This window comes from Neophocaena asiaeorientalis, unplaced genomic scaffold (assembly GCF_003031525.2).
Source record: "Neophocaena asiaeorientalis asiaeorientalis breed wild unplaced genomic scaffold, Neophocaena_asiaeorientalis_V1.1 scaffold217, whole genome shotgun sequence".
Classification (NCBI taxonomy): Eukaryota; Metazoa; Chordata; class Mammalia; order Artiodactyla; family Phocoenidae; genus Neophocaena; species Neophocaena asiaeorientalis.
Window position 1 is genome coordinate 4,999,378 of NW_020172293.1, and position 10,969 is coordinate 5,010,346.

The 10,969-nt window shown below is 39.9% G+C and overlaps 1 protein-coding gene across 9 annotated transcripts in view; it reads right to left on the minus strand.

The window, feature by feature from the left end:
• The window catches only part of MLLT10 (MLLT10 histone lysine methyltransferase DOT1L cofactor), a 243,475-nt gene that overhangs the window by 178,060 nt on the left and 54,446 nt on the right, over positions 1-10,969 (minus strand). Inside the window, exon 1 of one of the 9 annotated variants that reach the window (XM_024765466.1) lies at positions 10,501-10,520. The exons of the other annotated variants lie outside the window; for them this stretch is intronic. The gene's annotated coding sequence lies outside the window, so the exon portion shown is untranslated. Of the gene's footprint in view, positions 1-10,500; positions 10,521-10,969 lie in introns of those variants that run through there. 9 annotated transcript variants of the gene reach the window in all.

Below are 10,969 nucleotides of genomic sequence, written 5' to 3' on the forward strand. Positions count from 1 at the left end.
CTAAGAGTCCGCGTGCCACAACTAAGAAGTCCACATACTGCAACTAAAAGATCCCACATATTGCAACTAAGACCTGGCACAGCCAAAATAAATAAATAAATATTTAAAAAAAAAAAAAAACCAAATGTGCCATGAGGAATGTACCAAGAGGAAAATGAGCTAACAATATGAATGAATACTTCACATAAAGAAAATACAAATAGCTTTTAAGCATATGAAAAGTTGCTCAACTTCTCTCATAATAAGAGAAATACAGATTAAGGCTAGGTTTACATAATTCTTACCTAGCAGAATGGCAAATATAAAAAGATTCTTAATACCGACAGATGGAAAGAGTTAAAAGCTGTATTTTGAATCTCTCTTTCAGGCCCCTGAAGAAAATATCTTCACAGTTCTTGCAAGATCAACCCTGAAGATAGATGAGAGTCCTATAGTGTCTGCCATGTACTAATAATTTATCCAAGAATGCTCTTTAGTCTGCTGTACTTGGCTGTCAGGAATGTATATTGTATAACTTATAATTTATAGTCTATACTACATTAAAATATAAGAGCTAGCCACTTACAGATACAGAGGCTATATGGCAAGTAGGCATATTTAAACTGAGGGTCCCCAAACCTGGAGGCTTCCCTCTGCTAATGGAACCTGCACTCGCATTAGCTTCTTGTCAACCTTACAATCAAAATGCTGGAAACATCAAAACCTGCATCAGAGTTTGGAGGCCTCTGTATCGCAACGGAGTATGCTTTTCCTTTATACTATATTTGGTGCTGGAAAAGCCGATTGTGACTTGTGAGTCTGATCAACAATCTAGAACTGAAACTGACTCGGGTGGTCATGCAAATGTACTGAGGAAAATATGATGAAAACAGGTTCTTTGCGTGTACTGTGAATATACTGTGAATTAGTACATCTCAATAGCGGGGAATTAGGCAAAATCCACTGAAATTTCAGATGCACATACCCTCTGACCCAGCAATCCCACTTCTAGGAATTTTTGCCTATAGCTAATCACCCACTTATCCATGATTACATTGTACATGGTTATTCACTGCAGTACTGTTTAAAAATAATAATAACAACTAAATGTTCATCAAGAGAATGGTTCAATAAATTACGGTTCATTTTTACAATTAAGTATCTTGCAGATGTATATGAGTTTTTTATTACTTATGTGCAATGATCTCCAAGGTATATTATTAAATGAAGAAGCAATTCATAAAACACTATATCCTACATTTGTGTAAAAAATGTTTATGTACGCAGAAAATAGCTCCAGACAGATACCAAGAATGCAGTAACCTCCCCAGGAAGGAAACTACATGGTAAGGAGGCAAGAACAGGAACAGCTAAAAGCTGGTAATTATATCCAATTTCCTACTGACATATACATTTTTCAGCAATCTCACCATCACCTTAAACTCAATACATGAAAAGTATATCTCAACATTGATCTCTACTCCCCAAACAACCCTCTGCCCAACACTCTCTCTCTCAGTTAAGACCATCAACATTCAGCTGTCCACAGAGAAATCTGAGCAGCTCCCTTCCCTCATCTCAACCCACATCCATTAAGTCATATAATACTACTGTAGATAGCCATGATTTAAGCTTATTCACGGGCTTCTGTGGTGGCACACTGGTTAAGAATCTGCCTGCCAATGCAGGGGACACGGGTTCGAGCCCTGGTACAGGAAGATCCCACATGCCACGGAGCAACTAAGCCTGTGCACCACAAATACTGAGCCTGCGCTCTAGAGCCCATGAACCACAACTACTGAAGCCCATGTACCTAGAGCCCGTGCTCCGTAACAGGAGAGGCCACCGCAATGAGAGGCCCGCACACCGCAACAAAGAGGAGCCCCCACTCACTGCAACTAGAGAAAGCCAGGCGCAGCAACGAAGACCCAACGCAGCCAAAAATAAATAAATTTAATAAATAAATTTTTTTAAAAAAAGCTTATTCAGTATCCATTCCCTCTTCTTGCTAGAATACCACGCTTCAGGAGATTCTATTCATTTCTGGTTCCAGTCACTCCAAAATGCAAACACTCGAGCACTTAATTTTTCCTGAAGTCTGTGAGTTATATCTTTTCATATATTCTTTTTGCTTCAGTTATCCAGAATCTATTTCTGTTACTGGCAACCAAATAATATACCTGTCTCTTGAAAACTGGTAAATAAGAGTTAAAAATGAAGCATTTGGACCTATGGCATCTCCAAGAGCCTGTGCTGTCACAGAAACACCAGAAAATGGAGAATAAAATGTCGCAATCAACTTTGTCAGAACTCTGGAAGATAGTCAAAAGTTTATGCACCCAAGTAAACAATAAAGAAAGAGGCAACCTGGGACTTCCCTAGTGGTCCAGACTCTGCACTTCCACTGCAGAGGGCATGGCTTCAATCCCTGGTCGGGGAACTAAGATCCCACATGCCACACTGCGTGGCCAAAACCAAACAAAAAGAAAGAGGCAACTTAAAAACAGTAAGAGTTTTGCGTCATTTTTACTTGCCCTGGCTCTACCCCTCATTGGCTTGACAATGGTCTTGAAGACAGCACCCCACGTTCCTAGTGCCAAACTCTGGTCCCTGGTTCCAGAAGAGGTTGAGCAGAGCTCGTTCTCAAAGAACTGTGATTTTAAGTTTTGACCTAACTGTGGGAGGGGGACAGAAAGAACCCAAAGGACTGACTCAAGGCATTTGCCTTTGTATCCCCTAACCTGGGTGTTTCTCAGAGTGTTATAAGTTTAAGAAGTTAAAATGCAATCTCCAGGATAGCTACTAGAAATATATATATGGAAAATGAAATAAGAATTAAAACCTGTTACAAGGAACAGAGAAGAACATTATATATTGAAAAACAGGTCAAAACACCAAGAAGAGGGACTTCCCTGGTGGCACAAGGGTTAAGAATCCACCTGCCAACGCAGGGGACACAGGTTCGATCCCTGGTCCAGGAAGATCCCACATGCCACGGAGCAACTAAGCCTGTGGGCCACAGCTACTGAGCCCACATGCTGCAACTACTGAAGCCTGCACGCCTAGAGCCCGTGCTCCACAACAAGAGAAGCTACCACAATGAGAAGCCCGCACACTGCAAAGAAGACTAGCGCCCACTTGTCACAACTAGAGAAAGCCCACGTGCAGCAATGAAGACCCAACACAGCCAAAAATAAATAAATAAATTTATTTTTTAAAAAACACCAAGGGGCTTCCCTAGTGGTGCAGTGGTTAAAAATCCTCCTGCCAATGCAGGGGACATGGGTTCGAGCCCTGGTCGGGAAAGATCCCACATGCCGTGGAGCAACTAAGCCCGTGCGCCACAACTACTGAGCCTGCACTCTAGAGCCTGCGAGCCATAACTATTGAGCCTGTGCTCCACAACGAGAAGCCACCACAATGAGAAGCCCATGCACCACAACGAAGAGTAGCCCCCACTCACCGCAACTAAAGAAAGCCCGTGCACAGCAATGAGTACCCAAAGCAGCCAAAATTTTTTTAAAAACGCCAAGATAAAACAATGATAAACATATATGCACCAAACATCAGAGCTCCAAAATACATGAAACAAAAATGAACAAAACTGAAGGGAGAAACAGACCATTCTTTAGTAATAGCTGGAAATTTCAGTACCCAAGTTTCAATAATGGATAGAACTTATCAGAAAATCAGTAAATAAATTGAAGAATTGAATAACACTACAATACATCTAGGCCCAATATATATATATAGAACACTGAAATAAAAACAGCAAAATACACATTCTTCTCAAATACCCATGAACATTCTCCAAGATCACAATTAATTCAGGTCACAAAACAAGTGTCAATAAATTTGAAAAGATCTGAAATCAGATCTTATCAATCCACAGTGGAATGAAAATACAAATCCACAACAGAAGGAAAACCGGAAAATTCACAAATACATGGAAATTAAACAATATTCTCTTAAATAACCAATGAGTCAAAGAAGAAACCACAATGGAAACTAGAAAATACCCTAAGACAAATGAAAAACACAATATACAAAACCTCATGTGATACATAGGAAGCAGCACTCAGAGTTAAATTCATACCTGTAAATATCTATGTTGGAAATAAGATGCTTGAGGGGGGTGAAATGGGGTAGGGTGGACAGATAAGGGAGTGATAGTTTAAAAATACAGGGTTTCTTTTGTTTTTTTAATTGAAGTATAGCTGATTTACAATTTTGTCTTAGTTTCTGGTGTACAGCAAACTGATTCAGTTTTATATACATATATATTGTTTTTCAGATTCTTTTCCATTATAGTTTATTACAAGATATTGAATACAGTTCCCTGTCCTATACAAAAACAAACAAACAAACAGGGTTTCTTTTTGAAGTGATGAAAATGTTCTAAAATTGACTGTGGTGTGTTGCACATAACTGTAAATACTTAAAAAAAAAACAAACTGTTGCACACTTCAAATGAGTGAAACACATGACATAAACCATCTCCTAATAAAGCTATTTAAAACAAAGCAAAGATGGGGCTTCCCTGGTGGTGCAGTGGTTGAGAATCTGCCTGCTAATGCAGACGACACAGGTTCGAGCCTTGGTCTGGGAGGATCCCACATGCCGCGGAGAAACTAGGCCCGTGAGCCACAGCTACTGAGCCTGCGCGTCTGGAGCTTGTGCCCCGCAAAAAGAGAGGCCGCGACAGTGAGAGGCCCACGCACCATGATGAAGAGTGGCCCCCGCTTGCCACAACTAGAGAAAGCCCTCGCATAGAAACGAAGACCCAACACAGCAAAAATAAATTAATTTAAAAAAAGCAAAGATGATCTCAAATTCATAAACTAATTATATACCTATGCTAAGGAGCTAGAAAAAGAGCAAACTAAACCCAAAGCCAGCAGAAGGAAGAAAGGTGTAAAAATCAGAGATAAAATGAGAATAGAAAAATAACAGGGACAATCAACAAAACCAAAAGTTCTTTGAAAAGGTCAACAAAATTGACAAACTTTTAGATTGACTAAGAAAAAAAAGGACTCAAATTACTAAATTCAGAAATAAGAATGCGAACATTATTACTGACCTTAACAAAAAGAAAGAGAATTATAAGAGAATACCATGAGCAAATACAGACCAACAAATTAGATAACCTATAGGAAATGGACAAATTCCTAGAAACACAAACTAACAAAGCTGACTCAAGAAAGAGAAAATCAGGGCTTCCCTGGTGGCGCAGTGGTTGAGAGTCCGCCTGCCGATGCAGGGGACACGGGTTCGAGCCCCAGTCCTGAAAGATCCCACATGCCACAGAGCGGCTGAGCCCGTGAGCCATGGCCGCTGAGCCTGCGCGTCCGGAGCCTGTGCTCCGCAACAGGAGAGGCCACAGCAGTGAGAGGCCTGCGTACCGCAAAAAAAAGGAAGAGAAAATCTGAACAGACCTATAACAAGAGACTGAATCAACCAACAAGCAAAAACCTCCCCACAAAGAAAAGCCCTGGACCAGATGCCTTCATAAGTGAATTCTACCAAACATTTAAAGAAATATTAACAAAAATCCTTCTCAAACTCTTCCAAAAATCTTGAAGAGGGAACACTTCCTATCTCATTCTATGAGGCCAGTATGATAGCAAATGCCCCCAAGGTCAAACAAACATAAGAAAACAAAATAACAGCCCAATACCCCTTATGAATATAAATGCAAATATTCTCAAAACAAGTGTATCAGTGTCCTAGAACAGCCATAAAAAATGTCAACAAATTTGGTAGCTTAAGAAAACAGAAATATATTCTCTCACAGTTCTGGAAGCTCTAAGTCCAAAATCAACATGCTTCTCTCCTACCTTCTCGGGGCTCTCACAATCCTTGACATTTCTTGGTTTATAGCTACATTACTCCAATGTCCACCTTACTCTTTTGTTTTTTTAACCTTAGTCTTCACATGGCCATCTCCCCATCTCTGTGTTTCCACATACTTTCACAAGGACATCTGTCATTGGATTGAGTGTCTACAACAGGCCAGGATGATCTCATTCAAGATTTTTACACTGAAAACTTCAAAACATTGCTGAAAGAACTTAAAGACATAAATAAATGGAAAGACATCCTGTGTTCATATTATGGAAGACTTAATATTGTTAAGACAGCAATACTATCCAAAGCAATCTACAGATGCAATGCAACCCCTTATCAAAATTCCAGTGGCCTTTTTCACAATCCTTGAATTCATATGGAATTTCCATAGAACGCAAGGAGCCAAAGCAATATTGAAAAAAAAAAAGAGTAAAATTGGAACAAACTTCCCAATTTCAAAGCTTATTACCAAAGCTGCAGTCACCACAACAGTGTGCACTGGCATAAGAATAGATAAAAAGAGCAAGAGGATATAATAGAGTCCAGGAATAAACCCATGCATATATAGCCAACTGATTTTTAACAAGGATACCAAGACCATTCAATGGGGGAAAGAACAGTCTCTTCAACAAATGGTGCTGGGACATCTGGATACCCACAAGAAAAAAAAATGAAGTTGGACCCCTAACTCACATCATATACAAAAACTAACACAAAATGGTCTTCACTAGTGGCACAGTGGTTAAGAATCCGCCTGCCAATGCAGGGGACACAGGTTCAATCCCTGGTCCAGGAAGATCCTACATGTCATGGAGCAACTAAGCCCATGCGCCACAACTGCTGAGCCTGCACTCTAGAGCCCGTGCTCCACAACAAGAGAAGCCGCTGCAATGAGAAAAGCCCGTGCACTGCAACGAAGAGTAGCCCCTGCTCACCACAACTAGAGAAAGCCTGCACGCAGAAACAAAGACCCAACGCAGCCGAAAGAACAAAACAAAACAAAAACTCAAAGCAGATCAACAGGGGAATTCCCTAGCAGTCCAGTGGTTAGGACTCTGTGCTTCCACTGCAGGGGACACAGGTTCGATCTCTGGTTGGGGAACTAGGATCCTGCATGCTGCACAGCACAGCCAAAAGAAAAAAGAAAAAAAGACCCTATCTCTGAATGTAATCACATTCTGAGCAGCTGGGGATTAGGACTTCAACCATGAAGTGTGTCAACTTCCTTGTCTGTTAAAAAAAAGAAAAAAAATTTTTTTTAATGGATCAACAACCTAAAAAGAGCTAAAAACATAAAACTCTAAGGAAGGAAATGGGTGTAAAATATAACTTCGGGTAGTAATGGATTCTTAGGACACTAAAAGCATAAGCAACAAAAGAAAAATTAGATAAACTGGACTTCATCAAATTAAAAACTATAGTGAATCAACGGACAATATAAAGAAAATGAAAAAACAACCCACAGAGTGGGAGAAAAGATTTGTAAATCATGCATCTCTGATAGGTGTCTAGAATCCAGAAGATGTAAAGGAACTCTTATAGCTCAACAAAAAAAAAGACAAACTACCCAATTACAAAATGGACAAAGAATATGAACAGGGGGACTTCCCTGGCAGTCCAGTAGTTAAGACTCCACACTTCCACTGCAGGAGGGCACGGGTTCGATCCCTGGTCGGGGAACGCCCAACACAGCCAAAAAAAAAAAAGAATACAAACAGATATTTTTCCAAAGAAGATTTACAAATGGCCAACAAGCACTCATCATTCATGATTAGAGAAATGCAAATCAAAACCACAATGAGGGCTTCCCTGGTGGTGCAGTGGTTGAGAGTCCCCCTGCCAATGCAGGGGACACGGGTTCGTGCCCTGGTCCGGGAAGATCCCACATGCCGCGGAGCGGCTGGGCCCATGAGCCATGGCCGCTGAGCCTGTGCGTCCGGAGCCTGTGCTCCGCAACAGGAGAGGCCACAGCAGTGAGAGGCCTGCGTACCACAAAAAAAAAAAAAAAAAAAAAACACACAATGAGGTACCACTTCATATCCACTAAGATAGCTATAATCTAAAAATTCAGAAAATATTAAGTGTTGGTGATAATGAGAAGGAAATGGATCCCTCATACACTGCTTGTGGGAATGTAAAAATGGTGCAGCCACTATGAAAACCAGTTTGGTGGTCCTTGAAAAGTTAAATACAGAAGCATCATATGACCCATCAACGCCACTAGTAGTATATACCCCCCAAAATACCAATGTTCTAACATCTATACCAGTGTTCACAGCAGCACTATTCACAACAGCAAAGAGATGGAAACAACGCAAATGTCTTTCAACGAATGAAAGGACAGATAAAATGTGGCCTGTATATATACAATGGGATATCAATCAGCCATAAAGAGGAATGAAGTACTAATACAGACTGCAACGTTGCTGAACCTGAAAATGGATCTAGACACTGATCAACAGTTGTTAACACACACACACACACACACACACACACACACAAAACATCATATGCCTCCTGAAGGAAATATACAACACTATCTATGAAGTATTCTTGACTGTCCCCACAATAAACTGATTATGATCAAGTCTCTGAATATATCTAACTACTAATGTACAGAAAATACATAGAACAAAGTGACATGTTAACACACACACACACACCCCATCTAAGATTAATCAACAAAGTCTGCTGTGTACAAACTCTACAGGACAAATGACCTAAATTTTTTCCATAAGTAAACTGACAAATGGGGGAAAGAAGACAAAGGAGATTACAGAGAGACCTAAGAGACATACCAAGCTACTGCAATGTATGCACCTTATTTGGATCCAGCTTATGGACCTTACGGGATCCTGATTCAACAACTATAAAAGAAAACAGGAGACAGTCAGGAAATTCTGAACAATGACTAGATATTTGATGGGTTTAAGAAATCCCTGTCAATTATTTTAGGTGTGATAATATATTGTGCATTTTTAAAATATACACGTAAACTAGAAATGCTCACAGAATTCAAAATAATCAGAAAACTGGGGTAGGGAAGGGTATAGAAGAAACAGCTGGCCATGACTTGGTCACTGTTAAAGCTAGGTACCAAGGTGGGGATTCTCTCTACTTGTATTTTTCAATAATATTTTGAAATTTTTCAATAATAATTTTTTCAATAATAAAAGTATTTTTGAAATTTTTCAATAATAAAAGTATTTTTTTAATATACCTGTAAAAATTTACCACTTTAGTATCTCTGATGTCCATTCCCTCATTTTTATCCCTCCTCCTACTTCTGACTCAAACAGTTCCTCAGTATCTCTCCCTTGGACTTAGTACAGTAAAGCAGAGTCTTACCTCTGTGGAGTGTAGATTCTAACATCAGAGTACAAAACCCAAAACAGTAGGTATAATCAAAACTATCCTTGAAAAACCCCTTCAAATCCCAATAGAGAAAGTGCATGACACGTACATCATTTTGAATACACAACACTGCTTTATTCAAGTTCTTCTAACTGTGCTGTCAGATAGTATCTATCAACGATCCTCAACTCATTTTAAAACTTCCTCTTCAAGAATATAAGTAAGCCGACACCACCTCTTGCCTGGCCCCCTCAATAATAGTATACTTCATGTCTTTGTCAGCAATGGTTGGGAAAGCTTTACAATAATTCACAAGGGATTTCCATATAGGTTTGCCTAGAGCTCAGTGAGTAAAATGGCAGACTGAATTACCTCCATAATTTTTTTTTTTTCTATCTCCCCCCACCCGCTAGGCCATATAGCTGGTTTTAAGTATGTTAAATGCACTTATGATCCAGCTCTGCCTTTCTTTTTTATAGTTGGTCTGGTCTCAAATCCTTCCAATCCATTTACCACAACGCTGTCAGAGTGATCTTTCTAAAACAGAAAACTCATGTTATTCCTCAGTTTCAGTGGCTCCCCATAATCAACAGGATCAAGTCCTTAGTATGAAAGGGTGGAGCAGGGGCCGGAAGAAAGAGGGAGGGGGAAGGTGGGGAAGGAGGGAGGGAAGGCAAGCCAAGGCAAGGGGAGGGGAGGAAGCAAGGAAGGAAAAGGATGAGCAGGGGAAAGGGAAAAGAAAGAAAATCTTGCCTATACCATCAGCTCCACCTCTCAGAAGGCCTACTATTCAAACTCTACAATGCAAATCCCTGATAAACCTGTGTCTTTTGTCATTTACTTCTCCCTTTGCCTATAATAACCCACTTTTTACACACCGATCTATGTTAAAACACTTACCTTCAACAACTGAGAACTATGGAGTGATTGACATTGAAGAAAAGTAACAGTTAAATTGAAAAATTCCTAATCCTGATCACCAGAAAAACAAAACTAAAATTTGGAACATATTTTCTGGTATGAAAAATGGGTATTAGACATTAAAGAACAGCATCACTGATACCATATACATCAGGTACATTGTGAGGTTTTGCTAACTAGTCTGGAAATACAATTGGCATTTCTAAAATAAAATGCATTCCAGGCTCCAAAATAATTTTGGAACACAATTTAGTCAGAATTTTTTAAATACACATCAAATTTAGACTATAACAAAGATGGCATTGCAAATCAATATGAAAAAATGAACTGTTCAATAAATGGTGATGGGACAAATGGTAGCATTTTAGCATCTAGGAAAAAATTAAGTTGGAACCATACCTCACATTGTATTTGCTGCATACATTCCAAATGTATCAAAGATTAACTGTTAAAAAAAAGAGAAGAAAGAAAGAAACTATAAAAATGCTAAAGGAGGGAGGGGCTTCCCTGGTGGCACAGTGGTTAAGAATCCGCCTGCCAATGCAGGGGGACACAGATTCGAGCCCTGGTCCAAGAAGATCCCACATGCCGCAGAGCAACTAAGCCCGTGTGCCGCAACTACTGAGCCTGCACTCTAGAGCCTGCAAGCCACAACTACTGAGCCTCTGTGCCACAACTACTGAAGCCCGCACTCCTAGAGTTCCTGCTCCACAACAAGAGAAGCCACCACAACGAGAAGCACACGCACCGCAACGAAGAGTAGCCCCTGCTCGCCACAACTAGAGAAAGCCCACACGCAACGAAGACCCAACGTAGCCAAAAATAAATAAATAAAATAAGTAAATTTACTAAAAAAAAAAAATATATA